The sequence below is a fragment of the Tupaia chinensis genome, unplaced genomic scaffold (assembly GCF_000334495.1).
Source record: "Tupaia chinensis unplaced genomic scaffold, TupChi_1.0 Scaffold000206_1, whole genome shotgun sequence".
NCBI classification, from domain to species: Eukaryota; Metazoa; Chordata; class Mammalia; order Scandentia; family Tupaiidae; genus Tupaia; species Tupaia belangeri.
The window spans coordinates 5,931,561-5,939,060 of NW_006159681.1; positions in this window are offsets into that span (position 1 = coordinate 5,931,561).

Below are 7,500 nucleotides of genomic sequence, written 5' to 3' on the forward strand. Positions count from 1 at the left end.
AGGATTACGGGGCAGAGTAGCTACATGAAGACAATATGGCATGAAAGGAAATGATTTCTAAAAACATGGTGAGAAAGCAGCCAGCTGGGAGGGTCTGAGGCTGAGAAAACAGAGATACAGATTCAAGCTGGCCGAAGAAGAAAGACCATTCTCTCTATGTCACCTGAGAAGGATATGGATGGTCCTTGAGTAAGAGAGATTTTACAGTGTATGAGTACGGGTAAGGACATAGAAGAAAGTTTATGGAAAATGTATATTACAAGAAAAGTTAAGTGCAGAATTTTTTAAAAATTGCAACAAATTAAACTCATAGTTTAATTTTATTTTTAACACTTTTAAAGGTACCTAATATAAATATATATAATATCTCCATGTAAATAAATCTATAGTATATATAATATATATATACACATACAATACATATCTTATTTCACTGTGTTATGGAATACTGTTGCTATTAAAAGATGATTATACAACTTTTTTTTATTTCAAGGAAGTGTACTAAAATTTAGGTTAGAAAAGAGTATTTGGTTGTATGGATCATGTTTGGTTATTGGAGTCCGTTTCAGAGATTTTACTGGCTCATAAAACAGTGCTAATGCTTGAATGTAGTGTTATAAAAATGTGTTTCATGAGCTTTATTGTTCCTGGAGGTAGTTTTAGAGGTATTGTCACTTTTTTAATATTGAAACTTCTCGCTGATGAAGGAAAAGTGCTTTATCTGTTAAAGAGCTTTACATATTGCTGTTTATTTACCCACACTACAGTCTAGACTTTTCTCTATTTTAATTGCCTTTATTTTCAAACTGCAACACGTGGAGGACATTGTTTGCCTGAAACTGCAGCATCATCTTTATCTTTCAAAGAGAGTTCCAGATCTAGATCATACTCGGTATGTATGCATGCATTATGCAGAAGAACCTTGTAATTACATTTCTTCAGTGCCGATAAAGACGTTTCTGATAAAGAAGGTTTAACAGGTGCTGCTGTAAATGTCTGTGTCCAAGGTACTGTCTCACTGCCTCTTACTGCGAGTGTACTCTGACACTCGTCACATTCCTGTATTACTGCTGCCGAACACATACGAACTGGGCTGGAACAGGTTACTCCTGCTCAGTCTTTTAAACATGACTTGTGTGTTCTACCAGAGTCTTTGATTTACTGCCTCTGTAATTCAAAACATAATATAAAAAAATAAGTAGCTGTCTGAAATAAGATAAGTGTCTGTCCCTTTGTCTGCTAGATCATAGCTCTTCAGTACAAGGAAGCATATTTTATTCTCAATTACCCTGCATAAGTGTATTCCACATTTATGATACTAAAGTGTAGAACACAATTATTCTCTGCAGACTATCATTACATAGTTCACAGTCACTCCCAGGAACCTTAGTTTTATGGAGCAGATGTAGACTTGGCGATAGAGGGGACACAGGCTACCATTTGTACTGTAGAGTAAGTCCTGACATACCTTTAGCCAGGTGGGATCATCCACACTCTCTTTTCTTTCAACTTTTTTCTTTAGTTGCAGCTATATAGTAATCCTCTAGTCAACCTTTAAGCTAGATGTCTAGAATTTCTAGGAATCATATGACTGCTGATCGAGAAAAACACAATTGCGCTGAATATGTTTGCCAACATTTCAGAAAATTTCTGCAGAAGTTTGTACTCAAATGTTTGCATATTTTAAAAACATATATTTCCACCATTTTCCCCAAACAAGTATCATGTATGCTCCTTAAGACGATATTATAGGCTCTGGAAAATTGTGTTATTTAAAATTCAACTCCTTTTTCTCGACAAGCTTCTAACCTGTTTGGACAAATACAATTAAAACACATGAAAAATAATATTTACAAAGCAGTATGTGGATAAGTTCTAAACTGTTCCATAACTTCATCAGTGCCAGAAAATTGAGGAGAAACGTGAGAATATTGACAGGTGAAGATGTCAGGAAAAAAATGTATATGGATTGGGCCAGCCAGCGGTACAGCGGTTAGAGCATCTGGGTCCGACACAGCAGACTGTGATCTGAGTCTCAGACTCAGCGACTTGAGGAACATGCTGGGCACATGTGCCTATGTGCCTAACATCCTCAGAGCAGGGGGGGAAGACCATTCACTATGTGTGCGGGGGGGGGGGGTGGGGGTGCTTACTAACTTTCTCTTTTTCTCTTTCTGGCAAGCACATGTGCTCTCTGGCAATTTTTTTTTAAATCATATAAATCAAGCAATTCTAGCATAGAAATGAAACCGTGGACTCTGAATCAGACCGTTTGGTTTATAACCCAGGCTACTATACTTATAAGGTATGTGGCTTTGGAGAAGCTAACTAAAATGTCTGTATCTCAGAATTTTATTCTTTTAATATAAAAAAAAAGAAAGAAAGAAAATAACCAACTCATAAAATTTTGAGAAAATTACATGAGATATTAACAGTAATAAAATATTTTTAAACTCTTACTATTTTCCAGACATTCTTCAAAATATTTATTAATCCATTGAATCCGCTCAACAACCTTGTGAAGTAGATACTATCACTTTCCCCCACTTTACAGCTGAGAAAACTGAGCTGTGGAAAAGATAAATAACTGTCTTAAGGTCACAAATAGTGTTAAAGGAGCTGGGATTCTGACGCCAGAGCTCATGCACTCGAACACTAAATCTTTTGCTCAATAAATTGATTAGTTGCTGTCACAGGTAGACAGGGTAAGATATGTCCCAGACCTTGCAGTATTATGAAAGTGTAATCAGAAAAAAAATACTACATACACAATAATGCTGCAAAATACCAATTTGTCTAATATAGTCTGTGAGATCTGATATGCATTTTAGATGCATAGAATTATAATCATGCCTTAAAATCATAATTTTAAAAAGTTAGTTAGGTCTTACAGACCTCTGTTTATGTAAATGATACTTCTAGGAAATTAAGAAATAAATGATAACTATCACAACGTATTCAACCACAAAGAAATCAACACATCAGTAATCTACTTAAGACAATTTCGTTGTTTTCCTTCTTCAATTTGAGTTCATACATGCATTTTCAAAAACGTTATTGGTGAAACTTAAGTGTTAGCAGTTATTATTCTCAGTAAAATAATATTTCATTGAATTTTTGAGAGAGTATAAAGTGTATTGCAATGTCAAGAATGGAAAATTTAAAAGTACCTACCCATAGAAGTGGATTTTTATCTCAGAGATCTGGTTATCACTGAATTTATTTTCCAGCAAAATATTTGAGGAAAATGATTATCTTTAATATTCTCTGTATTTTCTGTCCATAATATCCTGTACAAATTACTTTCTGCTCCATTACATCTATAAGATAAAGAAGAGAAATATTATTCTACTGCCTTAGGATTGTAAGTAGTTTATTGCCTAACAGTTTTTTGGGGTTTTGTTTTTTGTTTTTTGTTTTTTTTTAAAAAAAAGAGGGGAAATGATTATGTCAGCCATGGAAATCTATTCACTTAAGTGAGGAGTATAAGCTTGTCTCACTCTTTATGTATTCTGGGAACTGAGTAATAATATATCTAATTGAGAAAGCTGTGCTTATGTTTGCTTTCCAGAAGAGAAATATTATTCTACTGCCTTAGGATTGTAAGTAGTTTATTGCCTAACAGTTTTTTGGGGTTTTGTTTTTTGTTTTTTGTTTTTTTTTAAAAAAGAGGGGAAATGATTATGTCAGCCATGGAAATCTATTCACTTAAGTGAGGAGTATAAGCTTGTCTCACTCTTTATGTATTCTGGGAACTGAGTAATAATATATCTAATTGAGAAAGCTGTGCTTATGTTTGCTTTCCACATGACAGATGACTCACAGACATGACCTTGCTGCTGAGGTATCAGCTTGTGTCAAACGTAAGTCTAAACTGGTCTAGATGTACGATGGTTAAATGTAATTAATATGTAGAAAAATCTAACTGCCCAGAGATGTGGATATCACACTGAAGAAGTCAGCTCTCTTTTTCCATAGTCTCATTAAATGGCATTTAGTATTCGATGGCATTTTCTGTGGAATGTAAAGAAAGAATCTGGAGTTTTCATGTTACATTTTGGATATCCATACAGAATACGTAGAGCTATTGGAAACACCATTTTAATATAATTGCCATCTAGAGAGATTTAATATTAATAGCAATCAGGAGCAACATAAAATTTATTAGAGAAGGTCCAATTCTCAAAATACTTTTCTTGAGACAATATTGAATAGAGAAATAGCAAGTCCTCTGAACTTAGTAATGTCTGGTGCTGACCCGGCTCGTAGCTGGGCATTTCTGCGTTCACCGACAGCTCAGAGTTGTCTAACGCAGATCTGACCTCTGACTCCAGCCTTAACCAGTCTTTATATACACAGGTATCACAAATTTTAATGTATTTTACTTCAAAGAAATTAAATAACACCCTCCCCAAAGGCCTCACATGATGATAAGAGAGTAAAAAACTTCCCATTCACACAAACCATTGAAAGGTGATTACTCTTTCCTAGGTTTATGTGTGAAAGAAAACTGCTTGTCTATAGTCAGAAGAAATAGAGAACCAAACGCTCCAGCTAATTTTGGAGAAATTAGGGATTGGGGAGTTGATATGCAAGTTAGAATTTGCACCAATGTGTGAGGACCGTCTCAGAGAAATACTCAGCAGGCATAGGGTTTCTGAGGAAACACTGGTGTTACAGCAAAAGCAGCAGAACACAGGGGAGTGAGCAAGAGGCACCTTACAAGGCTCACCGAGGGAGTCTCAGGGATCCCAAAGGTTCTCTGGGATGGGACAGTGTCCTGGTAGCTCCTGGGGAGGTCAGTCCCATCTCTGGGAGTGAAGCAAGCCCTGCATTTGTAGAAACAGCCTTCTGTAGGAGATTGTAGACGCTTCTGCACCAACATCACCAAGCATGATAGTCTTGCCTTTCCACTCTTCAAACTCCGGGTTACTCCCCTTATTCACACATTCTAGCCATGAGCTCTCAAGGCGATGTGAATCTGGAAATAGTTTTCAGCTTGAAAAGGGTTGCAGCTACAGCTAGGGCTGGGAATGCTCAGGTGACAGGGACTGGTCCTCCCACTGCTCTGAACTGAATCGTGACACCGCCCCCCCCCCCAACTAATATGTTGAAGCACTAACCCCTGTTGTGGCTCTATTTGGAAGTAGGGCATTTAGGAGGTAATTGAGGTAAAACTTCACAAGAATGGAACCCTCATCAAGTATGATTAAGCTCTCCTTTCCCCACACGCTCACTGAAGAAGACCATGTAACAGGCAGCAGTAAGGAAGCCATCTGTAAGCCAGGAACTGGGTCTCCAGCCACACCTGGCCAAGAGGCACCCTGAGCTCAGACTTCCAGCCTCCAGAACTATGATAAAACTAATGCACGCTGTTTAAACACCCTGGCCTGCATGAGCTCCAGCAGGTACTGTCTTAACAGCACAGGGTTAGGTCACAAATGTGGAACTTCCTTACTGATTACTCTTCATGATAGGTCACATGACTAAATATATCGAGTAAATATAATGCAGTCATAAATTATGTTTTAGAAATTTTGTTCAGGTTGCAAAATTTGGCATGGTTTTCGCATTTAAATGAACTTATCAGCTAGCATTTAGTCTCAGGTTTATTGTATCAATTTTATTATTATTTAATTTATTATTAATTTGCTGAAAACTAAAACTATCAAAAGATGTAAGTCTCCTGAAGTTCTTTTTTTCACTCTTTCTTATTTTTGGTTTTGTTTTGTTTTGTTTTTGTTTTGATTTGATTTTCTAGAAGTTTTTGCCTTAAGAGTGCCTGCACTCATCAGAAAGAGGCAGAGATAGTGAGAGGGAAAGTGAGAAATCACCCTCCAGGAGGGATGGCCATGTTGTAATCACACCTCCATTCTCCTCTGGTTTCAAGCTCCTGGTCCAGGACCACAGTGAGCCATGCAGGAGTCCAGCAATGTAACATCATCTGCTGGCCATCTCCCAAAGCTCTTACGTTGAAAATCCCCAACGTGATGGTTCTTGGAGGCAGGAACTTTGGGAGGTGACTGGATAAGGAAGGTTTGTTCTTTCCCTCACACAGTAAGAAGATGCCCCTCCGTGCACCAGGAGGAGGGCCTTGCCAGGCACTGGATCTCGCTGTTCCTAGTTCTGGGCTTCCCAGCCTTCAGAACTGTGAGAAACAAATTTCTGTCATTTATAAGCATCCAGTCTATGGGATTTTGTTATAGAGGCACAAATAGACTAGGACACCTTCCAAGTTCAATGTTAAGTCAACTCGCTATAAATAATCTTTCTCTCTTTATAAGCATGTAATGTGGCAAATGAATTAAACTATTCATATGAATGAATATAAGATTACATCAAATTGATATAAGGAAATGAAAAGTTCCAGCATAAAGTTAATTCTAAAATACCTTGGTTTCAATTGATTTATTGGAATTAATTTTAATTTTTCAGCTATTACATTAATTCTTTGTCAGGAGAGTCACCCAGAACTTAGGTACTATGTTTTTCCCAGCAACTGCTGAAGAAAACCATGCAGGTGTTCTCGGGGCTTTTTCAGACTTTTTCACTGATGAAATGAAGATACATCAGACCAGGAATGCTTTATAGAAAAGAAGACCACCTGCTACTAAGCATGCCTGTTCAATTTCACAGGATTCCTCAGGGACCATCGTGTGGCTCTTTATGTGAGACTTTGGTAATGCTGTCATTTACCACAGAAAGACAGATGTCATTAAGTCATCTAGTTACAGGTTTTCAGGCGTTATCTTGGGTACAAGGAAAATAATACAAGCAACACATTCAGACTTCAATCAGATTAAAAAATATATTTAATTAAAAAAACACATTGTCTGGGACCAGCAGATGGTGTAATGGTTATTCTGCTGGACTCCTACATAGTTGATGGCAGCTTAAGTCCTGGACCTGGTGGCTTAAAATTCATGCTGGGCACATGTGCATATTTTCTCAAAATCCCAAGAGAAGAATGGAAGAGAAGGGATTGCAGCATGACCCTTCCCCAGGGGCGATTTCTTGCTTTCTGTCTTTCTTTCTCTGTTTCTCCAGCAGAGTGCATACACACTGTGCCAAAAATCTCTCTCAAAAAAAGAAAATCAAAAAACAAAAACTGTGATTTTTCTTGTAGCTAATCCTGAAAATTTTAGATTAAATCCCTAAACTGATAGATCCTTATATACATAGAGAAAAAATGTTTGTCAGAGTTCACAGCCATCAGTTAAATTAATGTGATACTACATACTACTTCAATTTTTCTTTCATTTTTAATAAAAGCAAATATAAACATTTCAAAATATGTAAATAAGTAAGCAAAATAAAAATAAGTAAATGTGATGAAATAATACTCTCTAGCTATCTACCCCAAATTAAGTTGTCTAGACAGGGAACAGGAGTTGGGATTACCTAGAAACAAAACAGTCATAAAAGGCAAAACGTGGTCCAGTGGACACTGGCTCTTGCTTCCACCTAGTACAGTATCTACAACGTAAACAGGAGTTTGAG